The sequence below is a fragment of the Zea mays genome, chromosome 2 (assembly GCF_902167145.1).
Source record: "Zea mays cultivar B73 chromosome 2, Zm-B73-REFERENCE-NAM-5.0, whole genome shotgun sequence".
NCBI lineage: Eukaryota > Viridiplantae > Streptophyta > Magnoliopsida > Poales > Poaceae > Zea > Zea mays.
Window position 1 is genome coordinate 208,561,089 of NC_050097.1, and position 26,953 is coordinate 208,588,041.

General features: G+C 46.7%; 1 pseudogene; it reads right to left on the bottom strand.

Moving 5' to 3' along the window:
• Positions 1 to 26,953, bottom strand: part of LOC109944388 (receptor-like protein 4) — a 59,099-nt pseudogene that overhangs the window by 9,703 nt on the left and 22,443 nt on the right.

Genomic DNA, 26,953 nt, shown 5'->3' on the forward strand with positions numbered 1-26,953 from the left:
ATCAACTTGAATACCACGGTGTTCTTCTTTACTTTACTCTTTTCCCGTTTGCGAGGAATCTCCACAACTTGGAGTCTCTCGCCCTTACAATAAGAATCAATATGAAGCACAAGAGTAAGGGAGGGAAGCAACACACTCAAATCCACAGCAAATACGCACACACACGATCAAGACTTGAGCTCAAGACAATATCTCGAGATTCTCACTAGAACGGAGCTCAAATCACTAAGAATGTCGAACAAGTGCGCAAGAATGAAGTGTGAGTGATCAACAATGCTCAAGGAATGCTTGGTCTACTCCTTCATGCGCCTAGGGGTCCCTTTTATAGCCCCAAGGCAGCTAGGAGCCGTTGAGAGCATTTCAAGAAGGCAATTCTTGCCTTTTGTCGCCTGGCGCACCGGACAGTCCGGTGCAACACCGGACACTGTCCGGTGCGGATCTCTTTCCTTATTTGGCGAAGCCGACCGTTGCAGATTCCTAGCCGTTGGCGCACTGGACACTGTTCGGTGCACACCGGACAGTTCGGTGCCCCTTCTGACCGTTGGCTCTTGCCACGCGTCGCGCGCGGATACGCGGCCGACCGTTGGCTGGGCCGACTGTTGGCTCACCGGACAGTCTGGTGCACCACCGGACAGTCCGGTGATTTATAGCCGTACGCCGTTAATTGCTCCCCGAGAGCAGCCAGTTGACAGCCGCCGGCCTGGCGCACCGGACACTGTCCGGTGCACCACCGGACAGTTCGGTGCACCTAGACCGAGCTGTCTTTGGCTGAACAACGCCATCTTTATTGCAACTTGATTTCTCTTGTTTCCATCACTTAGACACAATACATTAGTCTCCAAAACAATGTACTAAGTCTTAGAAACATACCTTTTTCCTTGATTTGCACTTTGTCCATAGATTAACATGAGCCCACTTGTGTTGGCACTCAATCACCAAAATACTTAGAAATGGCCCAAGGGCACATTTCCCTTTCAATCTCCCCCTTTTTGGTTATTTATGCCAACACAATAAAAAGCAACTAAAGGAAGTGCACCATCAATAAAGATGAGAACTCAAAATTGTTTTGATTCAAATTTGGCATATATGGATCATTCTTTGCCACCACTTGGTTTGTTTTTGCAAATCAAACTCAATTTCCTATCTCTACGTCAAACACACTTGTTGAGACATAAAGAGAATTGTTCCAATAGAAATTGATCAAGGATTTCAAAAACTCCCCCTTTTTCTCATTCTCCTCACAAGAGATCAACTTTTGACAATAAGAGACAAATACGAGTATTTTGACAAACAAAAACTCACTCTATTTTTTCAAAATTCTCAAGTGGTAACTGATCCATTTCTTGCTTTGGCCTTATTTTCTCCCCCTTTGGCATCAAGCACCAAAACGGGATCAATTTTGGCCTTTTAACCCCATTGCCTCACCAAAATCTTCAACTAAGAGTAAAAAGGCAATAAGAGTACAAAGATGAACTTGAATTAGTTACTCTTTCATCGGAGTGCAGTGGAAGTCTTGCATGGTCCAAGTCCACCTTTTCCCTTTCAAACCTCCTTTGAGACTAAATTAAGCAAACTCAAACACACAGTTAGTCTCAAAGGGTCAAGTTGTAGCTCATCTCCCCCTAAATATGTGCATCACTTGCAAATGGACTTGTGAGGTCTGGGGAGTGCTTGTACAACTTGAGCACCATAAAATAATCAACAAAATGCATTAAAGAACATGATCAAGGCATAAAACACATGTATGCTATAAATCAATCCAGGTTCCGTGAATCTAAGACATTTAGCTCACTACGCAGCTTGCAAAAGGTCGACTCATCTAGAGGTTTGGTAAAGATATCGGCTAGCTGGTTCTCGGTGCTAACATTGAATACTTCGATATCTCCCTTTTGCATGTGATCTCTCAAAAAGTGATGCCGGATGTCAATGTGCTTTGTGCGGCTGTGTTCAACAGGATTATCCGCCATGCGGATAGCACTCTCATTATCACATAGGAGTGGGACTTTGCTCAGATTGTAGCCAAAGTCCCTGAGGGTTTGCCTCATCCAAAGTAGTTGCGCGCAACACTGTCCTGCGGCAACATACTCGGCCTCAGCGGTGGATAGGGCAACGGAAGTTTGTTTCTTAGAACTCCACGACACCAGGGACCTTCCTAAGAATTGGCACGTCCTCGATGTACTCTTCCTATCGACCTTACATCCAGCATAGTCGGAGTCTGAATATCCAATCAAGTCAAAGGTAGACCCCTTTGGATACCAGATCCCGAAGCAAGGCGTAGCGACTAAATATCTAAGAATTCGCTTCACGACCACCAAGTGACACTCCCTTGGATCGGATTGAAATCTAGCACACATGCATACGCTAAGCATTATATCCGGTCTACTAGCACATAAATAAAGTAAGGACCCTATCATAGACCAATATGCCTTTTGATCAACGGACTTACCTCCTTTATTGAGGTCGGTGTGTCCGTCGGTTCCCATTGGAGTCTTTGCGGGCTTGGCTTCCTTCATCCCAAACCGCTTGATCAAGTCTTGCGTGTACTTCGTTTGGGAGATGAAGGTCCCATCCTTTAGTTGCTTCACTTGGAACCCAAGGAAATAGCTTAACTCGCCCATCATTGACATCTCAAACTTTTGAGTCATCACCCTGCTAAATTCTTCACAAGACTTTTGGTTAGTAGAACCAAATATTATGTCATCGACATAAATTTGGCACACAAAAAGATCACCATCACAAGTCTTAGTAAAGAGAGTTGGATCGGCTTTCCCAACCTTGAAAGCATTGGCAATTAAAAAGTCTCTAAGGCATTCATACCATGCTCTTGGGGCTTGCTTAAGTCCATAGAGCGCCTTAGAGAGCTTACACACGTGGTCGGGGTACCGTTCATCCTCGAAGCCAGGGGGTTGCTCCACGTACACCTCCTCCTTGATTGCCCCGTTGAGGAAAGCGCTCTTCACATCCATTTGGAACAACCTAAAAGAATGGTGAGTAGCATAGGCTAACAATATTCGAATTGACTCTAGCCTAGCCACAGGAGCAAAAGTCTCCTCAAAGTACAAACCTGTGACTTGGGCATAACCTTTTGCCACAAGTCGTGCCTTGTTCCTTGTCACCACCCCGTGCTCGTCTTGTTTGTTGCGGAACACCCACTTGGTTCCCACAACATTTTGCTTGGGACGAGGCACCAGTGTCCAAACTTCATTCCTCTTGAAGTTGTTGAGCTCCTCTTGCATGGCCAACACCCAGTCCGGATCTAGCAAGGCCTCTTCTACCCTGAAAGGCTCAATAGAAGAGACAAAGGAGTAATGCTCACAAAAATTAACTAATCTAGAACGAGTAGTTACTCCCTTGCTTATGTCACCCAATATTTGGTCGACGGGATGATTCCTTTGAATCGTCGCTCGAACTTGGGTTGGAGGTGCCGGTTGTGCTTCTTCCTCAATCACATGAACATCTTGTGCTCCCCCTTGATCACACGCCTCCTCTTGATGAACCTATTCATCTTCTTGAGTTGGGGGATGCACCGTTGTTGAGGAAGAAGGTTGATCTTGGTCCTTATGTTCCAGTGGCCTCACATCTCCAATCGCCATGGTGCGCATTGCGGCCGTTGGAACGTCGTCTTCATCTACATCATCAAGATCAACAACTTGCTCTCTTGGAGAGCCATTAGTCTCATCAAATACAACGTCGCTAGAGACTTCAACCAAACCCGATGATTTGTTGAAGACCCTATACGCCTTTGTATTTGAGTCATAACCTAACAAAAACCCTTCTACAGCTTTGGGAGCAAACTTAGAATTTCTACCTTTCTTCACTAGAATGTAACATTTGCTCCCAAATACACGAAAGTAAGACACATTGGGTTTGTTACCGGTTAGAAGCTCATATGAAGTCTTCTTGAGGTGGCGATGAAGATAGACCCGGTTTATGGCGTGACAAGCCGTGCTCACGGCTTCCGTCCAAAATCGTTCGGGCGTCTTGAATTCACCAAGCATCGTCCTCGCCATGTCTAGTAGCGTCCTGTTCTTCTTCTCTACCACACCATTTTGTTGTGGTGTGTAGGGAGCGGAGAACTCGTGCTTGATTCCTTCCTCCTCAAGATACTCCTCCACTTGAAGGTTCTTGAACTCGGACCCATTGTCGCTCCTTATCTTCTTCACCTTGAGCTCAAACTCGTTTTGGGCTCTCCTTAGGAAGCGCTTGAGGGTCCCTTGGGTTTCAGATTTATCCTGCAAAAAGAATACCCAAGTGAAGCGGGAAAAATCATCAACTATAACAAGACCATACTTACTTCCTCCTATGCTTAGATAGGCGACGGGTCCGAAGAGGTCCATATGAAGTAACTCCAGGGGTCTTGATGTTGTCATCACATTTTTGGCATGATGAGAGCTTCCCACCTATTTACCTGCTTGACAAGCTGCACAAGGTCTATCTTTTTCGAAAGTTACATTAGTTAGACCTATCACGTGTTCTCCCTTTAGAAGCTTGTGAAGGTTCTTCATCCCTACATGTGCTAAACGGCGATGCCACGGCCAGCCCATGTTAGTCTTAGTAATTAAGCATGCATCTAGACCGGCCTCCTCTTTTGCAAAATCAACTAAATAAAGTTTGTCGTCTAGTACACCCTTAAAAGCTAATGAACCATCACTTCTTCTAAAGACAGACACATCTACATTTGTGAATAAACAGTTATATCCCATATTACAAAGTTGACTCATAGACAACAAGTTATATCCAAGCGACTCAACTAAGAACACATTAGAAATAGAGTGCTCGGATGAAATAGCAAATTTTCCTAACCCTTTCACCTTGCCTTGGTTCCCATCACCGAATATGATTGAATCTTGGGGATCCTTGTTCTTGACGTAGGAAGAGAACATCCTCTTTTCCCCCGTCATGTGGTTTGTGCATCCGTTGTCGATAATCCAGCTTGAGCCCCCGGATGCATAAACCTGCAAGGAAAATTTAGGCTTGGGTCTTAGGTACCCAACTCATGTTGGGTCCTACAAGGTTAGTACAAATAGCCTTAGGGACCCAAATGCAGGTTTTATCTCCCTTGCATTTTGCTCCTAATTTTCTAGCAACTACTTTCTTATCCTTTCTACAAATAGCAAAGGAAGCATTTAAAGCATGATAAATTGTAGAAGGTTCATTCATTACTTTCCTAGGAGTATGAACAAAATTTCTTCAAGGCACATGATGAACAACATTTTTCCTAGCCACATTTCTATCATGCATAATAGAAGAACTAGAAGCAATCATGGCATGAGAATCAAAAGCATCATAACTTCTATAAACATTCCTGGAATGTCTCCTATCATGATACATGAAAGCATGGTTCTTTTGAGCACTACTAGCCATAGGGGCCTTCCCTTTCTCCTTGGCGGAGATGGAAGCCTTATGGCTTGTTAAGTTCTTGACTTCCCTCTTGAAGCCAAGACCATCCTTAATTGAGGGGTGTCTACCAATCGTGTAGGCATCCCTTGCAAATTTTAGTTTTTCAAATTCACTTTTGCTAGTCTTAAGTTGGGCATTAAGACTAGCCACTTCATCATTCAATTTAGAAATTGACATTAGATGTTCACTACAAGCATCAACATTAACATCTTTACACTTATTACAAATTGCAACATGTTCTACACAAGATGTTGATTGATTAGCTATTTCTAACTTAACATTCAAATCATCATTTATGCTCTTTAAGCTAGAAATAGAGTCATGGCATGTAGACAATTCACAAGCAAGCATTTCATTCCTTTTAATTTCTAAAGCAAGGGATTTTTGTGCCTCTACAACCTTATCATGTTCTTCATACAAAAGATCCTCTTTCTTTTCTAATAACCTATTTTTATCATTCAAGGCATCAATTAATTCATTAATTTTATCAACCTTAGTTCTATCTAGGCCTTTGAATAAGCATGAATAGTCTATCTCATCATCGCTAGATTCTTCATCACTTGAGGAAGCGTAAGTACTAGTATCATGAGTGCTTACCTTCTTTTCCCTTGCCATGAGGCAGGTGTGATGCTCGTTGGGGAAGAGGGCCGACTTGTTGAAGGCGGTGGCGGCGAGTCCTTCGTTGTCGGAGTCGGACGACGAACAATCCGAGTCCCACTCCTTTCCAAGGTGTGCCTCGCCCTTAGCCTTCTTGTAAGCCTTCTTCTTTTCCCTCTTGTTCCCTTGCTCCTGGTCACTATCATTATCCGGACAATTAGTGATAAAATGACCAATCTTACCACATTTGAAGCATGAGCGCTTCCCCTTCGTTTTGGTCTTGTTGGGATGCTCCTTACGACCCCTTAGCGCCGTCTTGAAACGCTTGATGATGAGGGCCATCTCTTCCTCATTGAGCCCCGCCGCCTCAACTTGTGCCACCTTGCTAGGTAGCGCCTCCTTGCTCCTAGTTGCTTTGAGAGCGATGGTTTGAGGCTCTTGGATTGGGCCATTCAACGCATCGTCAACGTATCTAGCCTCCTTGATCATCATCCGCCCGCTTACAAACTTTCCAAGTATCTCCTTGGGCATCATCTTGGTGTACCTAGGATTCTCACGAATATTGTTCACAAGATGTGGATCAAGGATAGTAAAAGACCTTAGCATTAGGCGGACGACGTCGTGGTCCGTCCACCGCGTGCTCCCATAGCTCCTTATTTTGTTGACGAGGGTCTTGAGCTGGTTGTATGTCTGGGTTGGCTCCTCGCCCCTGATCATTGCAAATCTCCCAAGTTCGCCTTCCAATAACTCCATCTTGGTGAGCATGGTGACGTCATTTCCCTCATGAGAGATCTTGAGGGTGTCCCAAATCTTCTTGGCATTATCCAAGCCGCTCACCTTATGGTATTCATCCTTGCACAAAGATGCTAGAAGAACAGTAGTAGCTTGTGCATTTTGTGAATTTGCTCATTGATAAATGTGGGACTATCAGTGCTATCAAATTGCATTCCACTCTCTACTATCTCCCATATGCTTGGATGGAGAGAGAACAAGTGACTACGCATTTTGTGACTCCAAAATCTGTAGTCCTCTCCATCAAAGTGAGGAGGTTTACCAAGTGGAATGGAGAGTAAATGAGCATTTGTATTTTGCGGAATATGAGAATAATCAAAAGAAAAGTTTGAATTGACTGTTTTCTTTTTCTCGTAGTTGTCGTCATCCTTTTGGGAAGAAGAGGACTCGTCGCTGTCGTCGTAGTAGACGATCTCCTTGATGTGCCTTGTTTTCTTCTTCTTCTTCCCGTCTTTTCTTTTGTGACTTGAGCCCGAGTCAGTAGGCTTGTCATCTTTTGGATCATTGACGAAGGACTCCTCCTTATCATTGACCACCATCCCCTTGCCCCTAGGATCCATCTCTTCGGGCGATTAGTCCCTTTCTTGAAGAGAACGGCTCTGATACCAATTGAGAGCACCTAGAGGGGGTGAATAGGTGATACTGTAAAACTTAAAACTTAACACCACAAACTTGATTAAGAGTTAGAACAATGAAATCAAGTGAGTAGAGAGGAGAGCTCTTGTGAAGCACAATAGACACAATAAGGACAAGCACAAGAGACACGAGGATTTATCATGTGGTTCGGCCAAGTACAAAACTTGCCTACTCCATGTTGTGGCGTCCCAACGGACGAGAGTTGCACTCAACTCCTCTCAAGTGATCCAATGATCAACTTGAATACCACGGTGTTCTTCTTTACTTTACTCTTTTCCTGTTTGCGAGGAATCTCCACAACTTGGAGTCTCTCGCCCTTACAATAAGAATCAATATGAAGCACAAGAGTAAGGGAGGGAAGCAACACACTCAAATCCACAGCAAATACGCACACACACGATCAAGACTTGAGCTCAAGACAATATCTCGAGATTCTCACTAGAACGGAGCTCAAATCACTAAGAATGTCGAACAAGTGCGCAAGAATGAAGTGTGAGTGATCAACAATGCTCAAGGAATGCTTGGTCTACTCCTTCATGCGCCTAGGGGTCCCTTTTATAGCCCCAAGGCAGCTAGGAGCCGTTGAGAGCATTTCAAGAAGGCAATTCTTGCCTTTTGTCGCCTGGCGCACTGGACAGTCCGGTGCAACACCGGACACTGTCCGGTGCGGATCTCTTTCCTTATTTGGCGAAGCCGACCGTTGCAGATTCCTAGCCGTTGGCGCACCGGACACTGTCCGGTGCACACCGGACAGTCCGGTGCCCCTTCTGACCGTTGGCTCTTGCCACGCGTCGCGCGCGGATTACGCGGCCGACCGTTGGCTGGGCCGACTATTGGCTCACCGGACAGTCTGGTGCACCACCGGACAGTCCGATGATTTATAGCCGTACGCCGTTAATTGCTTCCCGAGAGCAGCCAGTTGACAGCCAGCCTGGTGCACCGGACACTGTCCGGTGCACCACTAGACAGTCCGGTGCACCCAGACCGAGCTGTCTTTGGCTGAACAACACCATCTTTATTCCAACTTGATTTCTCCTGTTTCCATCACTTAGACACAATACATTAGTCTCCAAAACAATGTACTAAATCTTAGAAACATACCTTTTTACTTGATTTGCACTTTGTCCATAGATTAACATGAGTCCACTTGTGTTGGCACTCAATCACCAAAATACTTAGAAATGGCCCAAGGGCACATTTCCCTTTCACAACTCTAGGTCATGGATTGGGTAATTCTTCTCATGAACCTTCAGCTGTCGGGACGAGTAAGCTACAACTCTTCCCTCTTGCATCAACACACATCCCAAACCTGTGTAACAAGCATCACAATACACCGAGAAGGGCTTGTGCACGTCAGGCAATACTAAGACATGCGTTGTAGTTAACTTCTCTTTCAGCGCTTCAAACGCCTCTTGACATTTCTGGGTCCACTTGAACTCAACCTTGTTGCCTAGCAACGCTGTCATTTGTTTCACAATCTTCGAAAACCCTTCAATGAATCGCCGATAATATCCGGCCATTCCAATGAAGCTCTTGATTCCTCGGGCATCTGTTGGCGCTTTCCAGTTCAGAATGTCTGCCACTTTCTTCGGATCCATGGCCAATCCTTCTTTGTTGATTATGTGACCCAAGAACAGAACTTCACTGATCCAGAACTCGCACTTGCTCAACTTTGCATACAGCTGGTGCTCTCGCAATCTCTGTAATACCATCCTCAAATGGTCTGCATGCTCTTCTTCGCTTTGAGAATAAATCAGAATGTCATCAATGAATACCACCACAAACTTATCAAGATAATCCATGAATACACTGTTCATCAAGTTCATGAAGAAGGCCGGTGCATTTGTTAGACCGAAAGACATCACAGTGAACTCATACAACCCATACTTGGTAATGAATGTCGTCTTCAGAATGTCTGAAGGTCAAATCCTGAGCTGATGATAACCTGACCTCAGATCTATCTTGGAGAACACACTGGCTCCTCTCAACTGGTCGAACAAGTCTTCTATTCTGGGCAAGGGGTACTTGTTCTTGATGGTGACCTCATTCAGAGCTCGATAATCGATACACATCCTTTTGGTGCCATCTTTCTTTTCCACAAATAGGACAGGGGCGGCCCAAGGCGAGGTGCTTGGCCGAATGTAACCTTTCTCTGACAGCTCATCAATCTGCTTCTTAAGTTCAACCAACTCTGGTCTAGATATTCTGTAAGCTCTCTTAAAGATGGGGGCGGTTCCAGGAAGAAGTTCTATAGCAAACTCAACCTTCCGCTCTGGTGGCATACCTGGTAAGTCCTTTGGAAACATGTCTGGGAACTCGGACACAACCTTGATACTCTCAATTGGGTCTGCTTCACTGCTATCAACAGCCATCTGATAACAACTTCCTTTCTTCGGCTCAGGCGGGACTAACTCGGTCACCACTTCCTCTCCTAGTGGGGACACCAATTTGATTGTCCTCTTATCACAACTGATAACTGCTGGATACTTATCTAGCCAATTCATCCCTAGGATGACATCTATTCCCTGAGTACCCATTACTATGAGGTTAGCGGGAAACGCTATCCCCCTTATTTCCACACTTACATTCAAACAAATGCTATCGGCTCGAATTCTACCACCGGCTGAGTCAATTTGAATGGGGGTTGACATGGTAGTTATTGGAAGACTATGTGCTTCTACCCACGATGCAGTAATGAAAGAATGCGTTGCTCCAGTATCAAATAACACTTCTGCAATATGGGAGTTGACTGGAAACATACCTACTATCATGCCAGGGGTCTCCTGAACTGCTTCAGCCTCCAAGTGGTTCAGCCTCCCATGATTATAGCGCGGTTGAGAGCGGTTGCCTGCTCCAGGCTGAGACACATTCTGCTTTGCTGGGGCATTGGGGCCTGACTGCTGCTGGGCCGCCTTCTTCGGACATTGCATCACCCAATGGCCTTGCTCTCCACAGTGGAAACATGCTCTGTTTCCAACCCGAGCTAGGACTACTTGACTGTTCTGCTGAGTTGCGGGGGCAGGAAGACGAGGTGCCTGCTGATTCTGCCTCTGAAACTGACCTCCTCCTGACTGATTGCTCTGATGGTTCTGATACTGATGCTGAGGATACTGCCTTTAAAACTGCTGATGCTGAGGTGGACGTTGGTTCTGCCTGAACTGCTGAGATTGATTGCCTGAGAAACGAGGACGATTGCTGCTTCCAGGCTGGGGTCCACTGATCTTGCAAATCTTGCAGCATAAGAAAAGGGTAAAGAATTCTTCAGCAACACTGAACAGATGAGCATCTTCACTGATCTCCAACACAGACCACATAGCTTCTTAGATAAAGAGGAAAGTGGAACAAAAGGCTTCCCAACTAAATAGCTAACTCCTTTAACATATAACAGGTAAACCAAAATGTAGGGGATACCCACACTCTGGTGACAGTCATTACAAATATCCAAAGCAAACATAGTTCATCATGACAAACATAAATGCACAGGATAAGAAAACTACCCTGTCCAACTAATACTGACTAAGAGCGAGACTAACGCTAAGACTATAGCTTCTATGTATATATTTCGTATTAATTACAAGATCCAACTCTAACGATCTATGGTTCTAGATTTATCTTGGTCTTGCAGTCGGGATTGCCATAAGGCTGGTGTCCACGCCGAGGTGAGCGGTACGGGTGCTGGGTCCCGACGGGAGCGGGGGAACCATCATCCAGGTGACGACGTTCCGCGCGCTCAGCCCGCAACTGGGCGATCTCAGCACAAGCCCTACTCAGCTCGTCTAATGCATGGTCCAGCTCTGTGTTTAGCACGACGGCTAGGTTGACTGTGCTACTCAACCTAGGATTGTCCTCACCAACAGGTGAGACAATCACACCTCCTGTGCTGCCAGATGGACGGCGGGGGTAATACTTCAGGTGGAGACCGTCAGCTACCCCACCGAGCACTGAGCGGTAGTGCGAAAGCGCACGCCGTGCAGCATCTTGCATGGCCGCCTCAGCTGAGTCCCGCTCAGAGATAGAATAGTGCTCCGAGCAGACCTCAGCACCCTGGAGACTGTTCTCCGAACGGCGCACCAAGCAGGTCGCCTCCCAGCGGTCCGGGTAGACCCCGCGACTATGCTGGTAGACCACACAGGGATACTCGATAGACCAAGTACGCCGGTCAAGTGCCCGACGTAGCAGGGTGTCGAGCGCATCGTGGAAGTGACACCCGCGAGCAGCGTCGCGAGTAATGGGTCAAGCAACCCATCCTTCCGGCTCCTGGTCAGCAGAAAAGTCGGTGTCGTGGCTCGAGCTGTCGTCGCCACCTCCGTCGTCTGGGTCTCCTCCAGCAGCTACTCCAGGGGCCGGGGCGCCCAGTGGTGGTGCAGGGGGCGCCTCTAGAGGAAGCACGGGGAAGCAGCTCCTCACAGACTCTATCTCCTGCTGGAGCGAGAAAGAAGAGCCCTGCTGCTCCTGTCGTCGACGCTCCTGCTCCTCATGCAGGCGGTGGTGCAGCCGCTCCAAGTGACTGGACCGATCGGCCACGGGACGGCGAAGTGGACGCTCCGCGAGACGAGAGGGTAAGAAGGGGATGACAGACTTTCGTGCAGTGTGTCTAAGACGAGCCATCTACAAAAGACACCGCAAGCAAAAGAGTGAGTACAGAACTAGTATGACCAGCAAGTAAACCATGAATAAATGAAGGATTAGAATAAAACACAATTTTCAGCAAGGTATAATATATAGTAGAACATAGTTTTGGTCGATATGACCAACTTTTGAAGGGATACCAAAGTCAAGGCAAGGACAGAGGTCTATAATCCTTAGAACGACCATTCTACTCTAGGTTAGCGGTCCTACAGTCAACCTGGCTTTGATACCACCTATGTCACACCCGGTTTTAGAAGGCAAACCGAATGCGAACCATGTACGTGCCAGGATCAGCAATTCACGTACATAGCAGTTACATATCATGGACATCATCACACAGTGCTCAAATAGTATTAAAAGGGAAATAATAGTCGATTACATCACATGTCTGAGACATCCACATAGTCTTTACAAATAATCAAAGTGCGAAAACGAAACGTAGATAAACGCGGCCTTCACAGGCAGCCGACTGGGGGTTGCCGCTAACCCACGCCTAGAACTTGTCGTAGTCTTGGAACTCCTGGAAGTCTCCTTCCACGGCTTCATCTTCTCCTGAGCAGTGGTTGCAATGCGGACAACCTGGGGAAGGGGGGGGGTTTGGTGTGTACACGTACACATCAACATACTCAGCAAGTGTCCTGTTTGGCTGTAGTGGACTAGCTTTATGTGGGGGTAAGTCAAGCAGTTGCTTTTAGTTGGTCCGATTATTATTACTAGTAGAGAAAGACAAGTTTTAGGATTAACCCACGTTATTAACCCAAACGTACTCTTTCCAAACGGAAAGAATACCACTTACCATTACCAGAGTCATTACCAAGAACCATCAACCTCGTTGCCACCTGTAATCCGAACATATCTGAACGAGTACCACTAATCACTGGAGCTCCCTTGGCAGCTCATAACCGCGAGCACGGCTGATATATCAGTTTTCAAACACTCTGCAGAGGTTGTGCACTTCACCCACAAGCCGTGATTCCCTTTCTGCCCGGAGAGAGCTACTCCCCATTGACCACTGCCTAGGTGGTCCAGCAGGGCATCACTACGTAGCCTTTACAAAGATTCCTCGAGGCTATAGCCGCACATTAGGTTTCCTAAATGTACCGCAATCCTCCCCAAGGGGCGAACCAAACTTGGCAGAGCGAGCCGCATACACCGAGCCCCATTGACGGCACGACGGCTAAGCAAACTACACCCCGGATCCTCTAATTATTCAGCTAAGGGCACCCCATTCCACCCTCATGGTTGCACTGTTTTCCCGGGCGGTCATCCAACGAACAGGTCCTTACGGAGAGGCACTCGAGAAACCGCTCGAGCCCCCTTGAAGACCACAAGTATGACATCATAATAAAAGAGGGGAAAACAGCGTATCATTGATAATTCTCATCATGTTCATTGATTAGAGTTGAGCAATAGCATAAGATTAAGCAATAATAATCCAACCCAGATAGGTAACAAGGACATGGATAACAAAAACTAGTCAATCCTTAGGTATGAATGTGTAATGCGAGAGGTAAATTAAAGTATGTATAGGACAGAGATAGGTCAAGGGACACTTGCCTCCACCAACCGACTGCTACTCAGGGGCTTCTCCTGCGAGTTCTTCGGGCTCCTCAACTGGATCGTTCTCTATGCGAGCGCAAACATACATACATCCACACATTTAATACAAAAGAACAGTACACCATACAATAGGATGCAATAAATAAACAGACGTTCCACGCGGGCTCGCAATTACGGTTAAGAGAGAAAGAGGAAAATACAGTCGAGAAACGATCACGTTACATTATTATAAATTAAAGCACTCGCTCAATTGAAGGGCATTAATGTAGACACTACGTTTAGCATAAAGTAAAGTCATGTTTCATGTCTAATCATTATAAGAAGATGAAGATAAATTAAAAGGATTGTCGCACGGCGAAACGCGCGACATAATTCTCTAAATCGAATTAAGAAATCAACGACTCGTCGTGCGACAGAGCGCACGACGAGACACTTGCATTAATTATAAAGAGACGTTGAGCGTCGCGCGGCAAAACACACGACGGCATACGTCAACAGAACTGAGTTTAAAGTGGAACGTCGCGTGGCTCGACGCGCGACGTCACACATTAAACAACCTGAAATTACAAAGGATCGTCGCGCGACGAAGTGCATGATGCAACACATTAATAGAATCTGAAATTAGATAAATTCGTCTTGCGACGAAGCGCGCGACACAACACGCTAACTAACGGAGTTTGAAATTAACTAAAAACCAAGAATAATCGCCGCGCGCGTGGGGTTGCGCACGCGGGAACGTGTTAGGGGTAAACAGGGGAAGCGCGAGGCCGCGCCGAGGCCACGCGAGCCACGCCGAGGGCCGGGACGCCGCGTCGGGGGCCGAGCCGGGGAAGGGGACCGCGCCGGGGGCCGAGCCGCCGCGCCGGGGGCTGCGCCGGGCCGCGCCGCGAAAGGGGAGGGGCGGGGGCCGCGCGCCGCGCGAGCAGGGAGGGAGGCGGGGCCACGTCGCCGCGGGCAGGGGAGGGGCGGGGGCCGCACGCCGCACGAGCAGGGAAGGGGCGGGGCTGCGCCGCCGCGGGCAGGGGAGGGGCGGGGGCCGCACGCCGCGCGAGCAGGGGAGGGCTGGGCCGCGTCGACGTGCGAGCAGGGGAGGGCGGGGGCGCGCGCGCAGGGGAAGAAGAGAGGGCGCGCAGGGGAGATGAGGAGGGAGAGGGAGAGAGAGAGAAGAAGAAGGGAGGGGAGGGGAGCTCACCTCGGGATCCAACTCCGGCGATCACCGTCTCCAAAACCTAGGGCACCACGGGGAGAGAGAGGTGGAAGAGGGAGATGGAGGTTGTTGCGCGGGAAATCCAAATGAGAGAGGGAGAGGAGGAGGGGGCGCATGGGGGGGGTGTGGGGCGCCGGGGGCGCGCGGGCCGGGCCGGGCTGGGCTGGGCTGGGCTGGGTTGGGCCGGGCCACTTCGCGGATCAAAACCCACGACACGCACAACTATCAAACAGACTCCAATCGCGAACCGAAAACCGAGACGGAACGAGACGAACACGCAATATCAGACAAAGAAATGTGCTTCGGCATGATGCAACACCCATGACACTTAGGTCTTTGTTCATACACGACACGGACACTTGTCACTATACTGGTTTGAATTTGGGAAGAAAGAGCGAAACAGGAAGAGAAAAGAGAGTAACGCCCGAATTTGGTGAGAGAAAAGAAGAAAAAAAATTCTACCCCCAAATTTAGGGCGTTACATGTGGTGCTAGGTTTCTTGGCGCCATGCCATCAAGCCAACTGTCGTGCCAGAATTTGGCTGTCTTGCCATCTCCAACGGTGACGATGGTGGAGGCGCTAAAGAGGAGCCTGTCCGCAAGGTTACAAGGCACATCAAACCCTTTCCAAGGGTGGTCCTCTGTCGTCCAGCTCTTCCAAATCCATCTTAGCCGGAGGGCACAACTGAATTTGTCGAGGTTGAGGATGCCCAGACCGCCTAGGGTTTTGGGCTTGCTGACTAGTGGCCAGACCACAAGACAATGGCCTCCATTTGATTCTGCCTTTCCTCTCTAGAGGAAGGAGCGGCGGATCCTATCGATGCGTTTACGGGCCCATGTCGCGAGGGGAAAGAACGACAAGTGGTATGTGGCCATAGCGGACAGGACGGAAGACATAAGCGTGAGACAACCAGCCCGATTGAGCATGCTTCCTTTCCATCCGGCCAGACGGTTCTAGATTTTCTCGATCAGAGGTTGGACATGAATTTTCTGGAGCGCCCGGGTGTGAAGTTGGAGGCCTAGGTAACGACACGGGAAGGTCCCCCTGGTCCCTTGGAACGGCTGGAGCACGTGGTCTAGGTCTATGTTATCACATCTTATCGGGTGGATAGAGCTCTTCTCAAGGTTGGTGACCAAGCCCGAGGCACAGCCAAAAGCGTGCAGGATGTCTTTGACCGCCAGGAGGTCTTCTCTAGAGGGGTTGATAAAGATAGCAGCATCATCGGCATAGAGAGAAGTCCTCAGTTTTGTTGTAGTTAGCGGAATGGGGGAAAGGATCCCATTTCTGGCTGCAAGGTCCAGGATACGCTGCATCGGATCAATGGCAACTTTAATATGGTGATGCAAGATATAATAACTGCAATCACCTCTTCTGATGTTCGGTATCCAACTATTACTGAAATGGCAAATCTTCAGCCAAATAAATAAAGTTTCCCTACAATCACCTATCCAAGATCAATTGGCATTGTACGCTGACCAGGTCGGAACTTAATGAATATGGAGTGGCGTTTACGAAATTTTCAATTAATCTCATCAGAAAACCATATTATGAATTAGGACGCCCTTGAAAGAACAGAAATATAACATATACACTGAACTTCACGGCATTGAAGTGCACTTACAGTACTTGCACCGCAGAGATGGTACCTAGAGAGATTGGAATGTTCCCCTTTATGCTATTGCCACTCAAGTTTGTGTCCACAAGATCAGCAGTTACTTCTGTCCGAATAACCAGAAGTGCTAGCACTTCTTAAGAGTTATGACAGTAACTCCATTTATATTTGGTCAAAAAGGTGAGCATCACATGATATGTGTTCTTAGGCTATTGAGGTCTAAATGACTACTTTAATCTGCAATCATATTTAAATTCTTAACCAATACTAGATTACTCTGTGTTCTACTAACCCAACCAGTTCTAGCCAGCAACAGGCATTTCATATTCTTAAGAGCTTACAACATTTTGAGCTGCAAGGTGTCTGCAGTTTTTTATTATTATTACTATCAGCATATGGCACAAAATCAGTCCCATTAAAGCAACTAAAAGTGTGCTAAACTACCAGGATGGAAATCTGCCCTCATTCACACAGCAGGTCGGCTGACCTTGGTTAAATCAGTGCTCACAGCCATTCCTATCCATCACCTTATAGTGCTTCAATGCCCTAAATGGGTGATCAAGGCTATTGACAAAATTCGGAGGGGCTTCTTGTGGAAAGGAAGAAAGGATATCAAAGGAGGTCATTGCTCTGTTGGTTGGGCAAGAGTTTGCAGACCACTTAGTATGGGAGGCCTGGGTATCCATAATCTTGAAGTTCTTGGATGGGCTTTAAATCTAAGATGGCTTTGGCTCAAAAAACTCAACCAGAAAGGCCCTGGGCAGATTTCATGTTCAAGGTACGTTCCAATGTCAAAGCTCTTTTCTCTGCCTCGGTCCACACTACAGTAGGTGATGGCTCTCAAACCCTATTTTGGACTGATCGCTGGATTCATGGACAATCAATATCTGCCCTTGCCCCCACTTTGGTCAGCCGTATTACAGTGAGAATCAAGAAAAGTAGATCTGTGCAAGAAGCCTTGATAAACAATAAATGGGTAAATGACATATCTGGCAGCCTGTCAGCCCAGATTATCATCGACTTCTTAGTAATTTGGGACCTAGTGCAAGGTTTTCAGTTACATCCGGGGATTCCTGATGTGCATCGATGGTCACCGTCTGCATCTGGAGATTATTCCACCAAATCGGCATTGGTCGTTTTATGGCTGGTTCAATCTCTTTTAAGTCGGCTACTAGAATTTGGAAAAGTTGGGCCCCCCAAGGTGTAAATTCTTCATTTGGTTGGCTTCTCTAAATCGTTGTTGGACAGCGGATAGATTAAGCAGACGAGGTCTTAAGCATCCTGTAAGGTGCCCCCTTTGTGACCAGCAGGAGGAAACAGTTCAGCATATCTTAGTGGCTTGTGTGTTTGCCAGAGACACTTGGTGGCAGACTTTGCACAAGGTGGGGCTGCATCGCCTGACTCCAGGATTAGCAACAACACCCTTTCAAGACTGGTGGAAAGAAGCTGAGTGCCAGGTGCCAAAAAACCAGAAAAGAGGATTTAATTCCTTGGTGATTCTGGTGGCTTGGTGGCTATAGAAGCATAGAAATGAATGTGTGTTTGATGGTGCATCCCCCAACATCAGCATCATCATGCAGCATATTCATGAGGATGCTGTTCGGTGGGGCTTGGCAGGGGCAAAAGATCTTAGGAGGTTGTGGCCTTAGGTCCTGGTGGGGCTGGGGGTTGGTTAGTGAAAGGGAATTAGGCTTACACCTAGTTCCTATATAATTTTGGTGGTTGAATTGCCCAACACAAATCTTTGGACTAACTTGTTTGCCCAAGTGTATAGTATATACAGGTGTAAAAGGTTCACACTTAGCCAATAAAAAGACCAAGTTTTGGATTCAACAAAGGAGCAAAGGGGCAACCGAAGGCACCCCTGGTCTGGCGCACCGGACTGTCCGGTGTGCCACCGGACAGTGAACAGTACCTGTCCGGTGCACCAGGGGACTCAGACTCAAACTCGCCACCTTCGGGAAATTCCAAGGCGACTCGGCTATAATTCACCGGACTGTCCGGTGTACACCGGACAGTGTCCGGTGCGCCAAGGGAAGTCGGCCTCAGGAACTCGCCAGCCTCGGGTTCGCGCGGCAGCCGCTCCGCTAAAATTCACCGGACTGTCCGGTGTGCACCGGACTGTCCGGTGTGCCAGCGGAGCAACGGCTCTCTGCGGCGCCAACGGCTCCCTGCGGTGCATTTATTGCGCGCGCAGCGCGCGCAGACGTCAGGCACGCCCATGCCGGTGCACCGGACATCAAACAGTACATGTCCGGTGTGCACCGGACACCCAGGAGGGCCCACAAGTCAGAAGCTCCAACGGCTAGAATCCAACGGCAGTGATGACGTGGCAGGGGCACCGGACTGTCCGGTGTGCACCGGACTGTCCGGTGCGCCATCGAGCAGACGCCTCCAGCCAACGGTCAAGTTTGGTGGTTGGGGCTATAAATACCCCAACCACCCCACCATTCATTGCATCCAAGTTTTCCACTTCTCAACTACTACAAGAGCTCTAGGCATTCAATTCTAGACACATTCAAAGAGATCAAATCCTCTCCAATTCCACACAAAACCCTAGTGACTAGTGAGAGTGATTTGCCGTGTTCATTTGAGCTCTTGCGCTTGGATTGCTTCTTTTCTTTCTCACTTGTTCTTGAGACTATAACTCCATTGTAATCAAGGCAAGAGGCACCAATTGTGTGGTGGCCCTTGCGGGGAAGTTTTGTTCCCGGCTTTGATTTGAGAAGAGAAGCTCACTCGATCCGTGGATCGTTTGAGAGAGGGAAGGGTTGAAAGAGACCCGGCCTTTGTGGCCTCCTCAACGGGGAGTAGGTTTGCAAGAACCGAACCTCGGTAAAACAAATCTCCGTGTCTCACTTGCTCATTCGCTTGGGATTTGTTTTGCGCCCTCTCTTGCGGACTCGTTCCTTATAACTAACGCTAACCCCGGCTTGTAGTTGTGTTTATATTTGTAAATTTCAGTTTCGCCCTATTCACCCCCCCTCTAGGCGACTATCAATTGGTATTAGAGCCCGGTACTTCATTAGAGCCTAACCGCTCGAAGTGATGTCGGGAGATCACGCCAAGAAGGAGATGGAGACCGGCGAAAAGCCCACTACAAGCCACGGGAGCACTTCATCGGAAGAGTCCCGCACCAAAAGGAGGGAGAAGAAGAAGAGCTCCTCCAACAAAGGGAAGGAGAAGAAATCTTCTTCTCACCACAAAGAGAAGAAGGAAAAATCTTCTTCCCACAAGCCGCTTCGGAAAGGCGACAAGCACAAGAGGATGAGGAAGGTGGTCTACTACGAGACCGACACTTCATCAACATCGACCTCCGACTCCGATGCGCCCTCCGTCACTTCTAAGCGCCAAGAGCGCAAGAAGTATAGTAAGATCCCCCTACGCTACCCTCGCATTTCCAAACATACACCTTTACTTTCCGTCCCATTAGGCAAACCACCAACTTTTGATGGTGAAGATTACGCTAGGTGGAGCGATTTAATGCGATTTCATCTAACCTCGCTCCACAAAAGCATATGGGATGTTGTTGAGTTTGGCGCGCAGGTACCATCCGTAGGGGATGAGGACTATGATGAGGATGAGGTGGCCCAAATCGAGCACTTCAACTCTCAAGCAACAACAATACTCCTCGCCTCTCTAAGTAAAGAGGAGTATAACAAAGTACAAGGGTTGAAGAGCGCCAAGGAGATTTGGGATGTACTCAAAACCGCGCATGAGGGAGACGAGCTCACCAAGATCACCAAGCGGGAAACGATCGAGGGGGAGCTCGGTCGGTTCCGGCTTCACAAAGGAGAGGAGCCACAACACATGTACAACCGGCTCAAGACTTTGGTGAACCAAGTGCGCAACCTCGGGAGCAAGAAGTGGGACGATCACGAAGTGGTAAATGTTATTTTAAGATCTCTCATTTTTCTTAATCCCACTCAAGTTCAATTGATTCGTGGTAATCCTAGATATACTAAAATGACCCCCGAGGAAGTTATCGGGCATTTTGTAAGTTTTGAGTGCATGATAGAAGGCTCGAGGAAAATCAACGAGCTTGGCGACTCATCCGAAGCCCAACCCGTTGCATTCAAGGCAACGGAGGAGAAGAAGGAGGAGGCTACACCAAGTCGACAACCAATCGACGCCTCCAAGCTCGACAATGAGGAAATGGCGCTCGTCATCAAGAGCTTCCGCCAAATCCTCAAACAAAGGAGGGGGAAAGACTACAAGTCCCGCTCCAAGAAGGTTTGCTACAAGTGTGGTAAGCCCGGTCATTTTATTGCTAAATGTCCTATATCTAGTGACAGTGACCGAGGTGACGACAAGAAGGGGAGACGAAAGGAAAAGAAGAGGTATTACAAGAAGAAGGGCGGCGATGCCCATGTTTGTCGCGAGTGGGACTCCGACGAGAGCTCAAGCGACTCCTCCGACGACGAGGACGCCGCCAACATCGCCGTCACCAAGGGACTCCTCTTCCCCAACGTCGGCCACAAATGCCTCATGGCAAAGGACGGCAAAAAGAAGGTTAAATCTAAATCCTCCACTAAATATGAATCCTCTAGTGATGACAATGCTAGTGATGAGGAAGATAATTTGCGTTCCCTTTTTGCCAACCTTAACATAGCTCAAAAAGAAAAATTAAATGAATTGGTTAGTGCTATTCATGAAAAGGATGACCTTTTGGATTCCCAAGAAGATTGTCTAATTAAAGAAAACAAAAAACATGTTAAGGTTAAAAAGGCTTATGCTCTTGAAATTGAGAAATGTGAAAAATTATCTAGTGAGCTAAGCACTTGTCGTGAGATGATTGACAACCTTAGAAATGAAAATGCTATTTTAAATGCTAAGGTTGATTCACATGTTTGTAATGTTTCAATTCCCAATCTTAGAAATGATAATGTTGACTTGCTTGCTAAGATTGATGAATTGAATGTTTCTCTTGCTAGCCTTAGAAATGAAAATGAAAAACTGCTTGCTAAGGCTAAGGATTTTGATGTTTGCAATACTACTATTTCCGATCTTAGAGATAAGAATGATATTCTTCATGCTAAGATTGTTGAACTTAATTCTTGCAAACCATCTACATCTATTGTTGAGCATGTTTCCATTTGTACTAGATGTAGAGATATTGATATTAATGCTATTCATGATCACATGGCTCTAATTAAAAAACAAAATGATCATATAGCAATATTAGATGCTAAAATTGCCGAGCATAACTTAGAAAATGAAAAATTTAAATTTGCTAGAAGCATGCTTTATAATGGGAGACGCCCGGGCATTAAGGATGGCATTGGCTTCCAAAGGGGAGACAATGTCAAAATTAGTGCCCCTCCTAAGAGATTGTCCAATTTTGTTAAGGGCAAGGCTCCCATGCCTCAGGATAACGAGGGTTACATTTTATACCCTGTCGGTTATCCCGAGAGCATAATTAGGAAAATTCATTCTAGGAAGTCTCACTCTGGCCCTAATCATGCTTTTATGTATAAGGGTGAGACATCTAGTTCTAGGCAACCAACCCGTGCTAAATTGCCTAGAAAGAAAACTCCTAATGCATCAAATGATCATGATATTTCATTTAAAACTTTTGATGCTTCTTATGTGCTTACAAACAAATCCGGCAAAGTAGTTGCCAAATATGTTGGGGGCAAGCACAAGGGGTCAAAGACTTGTGTTTGGGTACCCAAAGTTCTTGTGTCTAATGCCAAAGGACCCAAAACCATTTGGGTACCTAAAGTCAAGAACTAAATTGTTTTTGTAGGTTTATGCATCCGGGGGCTCAAGTTGGATACTCGACAGCGGGTGCACAAACCACATGACAGGGGAGAAAAGGATGTTCTCCTCATATGAGAAAAACCAAGATCCCCAAAGAGCAATCACATTCGGGGATGGAAATCAAGGTTTGGTCAAAGGTTTGGGTAAAATTGCTATATCTCCTGACCATTCCATTTCAAATGTTTTTCTCGTTGAATCTTTAGATTACAATTTGCTTTCTGTATCTCAATTATGTCAAATAGGCTACAACTGTCTTTTCACTGATATAGGTGTCACTGTCTTTAGAAGAAGTGATGATTCAATAGCATTTAAGGGAGTGTTAGAGGGTCAGCTATACTTGGTAGACTTTGATAGAGCTGAACTCGACACTTGCTTAATTGCTAAGACTAACATGGGCTGGCTCTGGCATCGCCGACTAGCACATGTTGGGATGAAGAATCTTCATAAGCTTCTAAAGGGAGAACACATTTTGGGACTAACAAATGTTCATTTTGAGAAAGACAGAATTTGTAGTGCATGCCAAGCAGGAAAGCAAGTTGGCTCTCATCATCCACATAAAAACATAATGACGACCGACAGGCCACTGGAGCTCCTACACATGGATCTTTTCGGCCCGATTGCTTACATAAGCATCGGCGGGAGTAAGTACTGTCTAGTTATTGTGGATGATTATTCTCGCTTCACTTGGGTATTCTTTTTACAGGAAAAATCCCAAACCCAAGAGACCTTAAAGGGATTCTTGAGACGGGCTCAAAATGAGTTTGACTTAAGGATCAAGAAAATAAGAAGCGACAACGGGACGGAGTTCAAGAACTCTCAAATTGAAGGCTTCCTTGAGGAGGAGGGCATCAAGCATGAGTTTTCTTCTCCCTACACGCCACAACAAAATGGTGTAGTAGAGAGGAAGAATAGAACTCTATTGGACATGGCAAGGACCATGCTTGATGAGTACAAAACTTCGGATCGGTTTTGGGCCGAGGCGGTCAACACCGCCTGCTACGCCATCAACCGATTGTATCTACACCGAATCCTCAAGAAGACATCATATGAACTCCTCACCGGTAAAAAGCCCAACATTTCATACTTTAGAGTTTTTGGTAGCAAATGCTTTATTCTTGTTAAAAGAGGTAGAAAATCCAAATTTGCTCCTAAAACTGTAGAAGGCTTTTTACTTGGTTATGACTCAAACACAAGGGCATATAGGGTCTTTAACAAGTCCACTGGACTAGTTGAAGTCTCATGTGACGTTGTGTTTGATGAAGCTAACGGCTCTCAAGTAGAGCAAGCTGATCTTGATGAGATAGGTGAGGAAGAGGCTCCATGCATCGCATTAAGGAACATGTCCATTGGGGATGTGTGTCCTAAGGAATCCGAAGAGCCTCCAAATGCACAAGATCAACCATCATCCTCCATGCAAGCATCTCCACCAACCCAAGATCAGGAAGAGGCTCAAGTTGATGAAGAAAAAGATCAATCAAATGAGCCACCTCAGGATGATGGCAATGATCAAGGGGGAGATACAAATGATCAAGATAAGGAGGATGAGGAAGAACCAAGGCCGCCACACCCAAGAGTCCACCAAGCAATCCAACGAGATCACCCCGTCGATACTATCCTAGGAGACATTCATAAGGGGGTAACTACTAGATCTCGGGTTGCTCATTTTTGTGAACATTACTCTTTTGTTTCCTCTATTGAGCCAAACAGGGTAGAGGAAGCTCTCCAAGATTCGGATTGGGTGGTGGCGATGCAAGAGGAGCTCAACAATTTCACAAGGAACGAGGTATGGCATTTAGTTCCACGTCCTAACCAAAATGTTGTAGGAACCAAATGGGTCTTCCGCAACAAGCAAGATGAGCATGGTGTGGTGACAAGGAACAAAGCTCGACTCGTGGCCAAAGGGTATTCACAAGTCGAAGGTTTGGATTTCGGTGAAACCTATGCACCCGTAGCTAGGCTTGAGTCAATTCGCATATTATTGGCCTATGCTACTTACCATGGCTTTAAGCTCTATCAAATGGACGTGAAAAGTGCCTTCCTCAACGGACCGATCAAGGAAGAGGTCTATGTTGAGCAACCTCCCGGCTTTGAAGACAGTGAGTATCCTAACCATGTTTATAGGCTCTCTAAGGCGCTTTATGGGCTCAAGCAAGCCCCAAGAGCATGGTATGAATGCCTTAGAGATTTCCTTATTGCTAATGGCTTCAAAGTCGGCAAGGCCGATCCTACACTCTTTACTAAAACTCTTGAAAATGACTTGTTTGTATGCCAAATTTATGTTGATGATATTATATTTGGGTCTACTAACGAGTCTACATGTGAAGAGTTTAGTAGGATCATGACACAGAAATTCGAGATGTCTATGATGGGGGAGTTGAAGTATTTTCTAGGATTTCAAGTGAAGCAACTCCAAGAGGGCACCTTCATCAGCCAAACGAAGTACACTCAAGACATCCTAAGCAAGTTTGAAATGAAGGATGCCAAGCCCATCAAAACACCCATGGGAACAAATGGGCATCTCGACCTCGACACGGGAGGTAAGTCCGTGGATCAAAAGGTATATCGGTCGATGATTGGTTCATTGCTTTATTTATGTGCATCTCGACCGGACATTATGCTTTCCGTTTGCATGTGTGCAAGATTCCAATCCGACCCTAAGGAATCCCACCTTACGGCCGTAAAACGAATCTTGAGATATTTGACTTACACACCTAAGTTTGGGCTTTGGTACCCTCGGGGATCCACTTTTGATTTGATTGGTTATTCGGATGCCGATTGGGCGGGATGCAAAATTAATAGGAAGAGCACATCGGGGACTTGCCAGTTCTTGGGAAGATCCTTGGTGTCTTGGGCTTCAAAGAAGCAAAATTCGGTCGCTCTTTCCACCGCCGAAGCCGAGTATATTGCCGCAGGTCATTGTTGCGCGCAATTGCTTTGGATGAGGCAAACCCTGCGGGACTACGGTTACAAATTAACCAAAGTCCCTTTGCTATGTGACAATGAGAGTGCAATCAAAATGGCCGACAATCCCGTCGAGCATAGCCGCACTAAGCACATAGCCATTCGGTATCATTTTCTTAGGGATCACCAACAAAAGGGAGATATCGAGATTTCTTACATTAATACTAAAGATCAATTAGCCGATATCTTTACCAAGCCTCTTGATGAACAAACTTTTACCAGACTTAGGCATGAGCTCAATATTCTTGATTCTAGAAATTTCTTTTGCTAGCTTGCACACATAGCTCATTTGAATACCTTTGATCATATCTCTTTTATATGCTATGACTAATGTGTTTTCAAGTCTATTCCAAACCAAGTCATAGGTATATTGAAAGGGAATTGGAGTCTTCGGCGAAGACAAAGGCTTCCACTCCGTAACTCATACTTCGCCATCACTCCAAGCAACTCTCTATTCCTTGGGGAGAAATGAGCATCAAGGAAAAGGACTTCGTCTTTGGTATAATCTTAACTCATTTACTTTTGACCAAAGGGGAAGAAATTACTTTAAGGGCTCTAATGATTCCGTTTTTGGCGATTCATGCCAAAAAGGGGGAGAAATGAGCCCAAAGCAAAAGGACCGCACCACCACCAATTTCAAAAAAACTTAGTGCTTTCCAAAAGTATTTATCAATGGGTATCCTATTGTGTTCAAAAGGGGGAGAAAGTAGTATTTCAAAAATGGTATATCAAAACCCTCTTGAACACTAAGAGGTGGATCTCTTTTAGGGGGAGTTTTGTTTAGTCAAAGGAAAAGCATTTGAAACAGGGGGAGGAAATTTCAAATCTTGAAAATGCTTTTGCAAACTCTTATTCATTTACCTTTGACTATTTGCAAAAGATCTTTGAAATGGATTTACAAAAGGTTTTGCAAAAACAAAACAAGTGGTGCAAACGTGGTCCAAAATGTTAAATAAGAAAGAAACATTCCATGCATATCTTGTAAGTAGTTTTATTGGCTCAATTCCAAGCAACCTTTACACTTACATTATGCAAACTAGTTCAATTATGCACTTCTATATTTGCTTTGGTTTGTGTTGGCATCAATCACCAAAAAGGGGGAGATTGAAAGGGAATTAGGCTTACACCTAGTTCCTATATAATTTTGGTGGTTGAATTGCCCAACACAAATCTTTGGACTAACTTGTTTGCCCAAGTGTATAGTATATACAGGTGTAAAAGGTTCACACTTAGCCAATAAAAAGACCAAGTTTTGGATTCAACAAAGGAGCAAAGGGGCAACCGAAGGCACCCCTGGTCTGGCGCACCGGACTGTCCGGTGTGCCACCGGACAGTGAACAGTACCTGTCCGGTGCACCAGGGGACTCAGACTCAAACTCGCCACCTTCGGGAAATTCCAAGGCGACTCGGCTATAATTCACCGGACTGTCCGGTGTACACCGGACAGTGTCCGGTGCGCCAAGGGAAGTCGGCCTCAGGAACTCGCCAGCCTCGGGTTCGCGCGGCAGCCGCTCCGCTAAAATTCACCGGACTGTCCGGTGTGCACCGGACTGTCCGGTGTGCCAGCGGAGCAACGGCTCTCTGCGGCGCCAACGGCTCCCTGCGGTGCATTTATTGCGCGCGCAGCGCGCGCAGACGTCAGGCACGCCCATGCCGGTGCACCGGACATCAAACAGTACATGTCCGGTGTGCACCGAACACCCAGGAGGGCCCACAAGTCAGAAGCTCCAACGGCTAGAATCCAACGGCAGTGATGACGTGGCAGGGGCACCGGACTGTCCGGTGTGCACCGGACT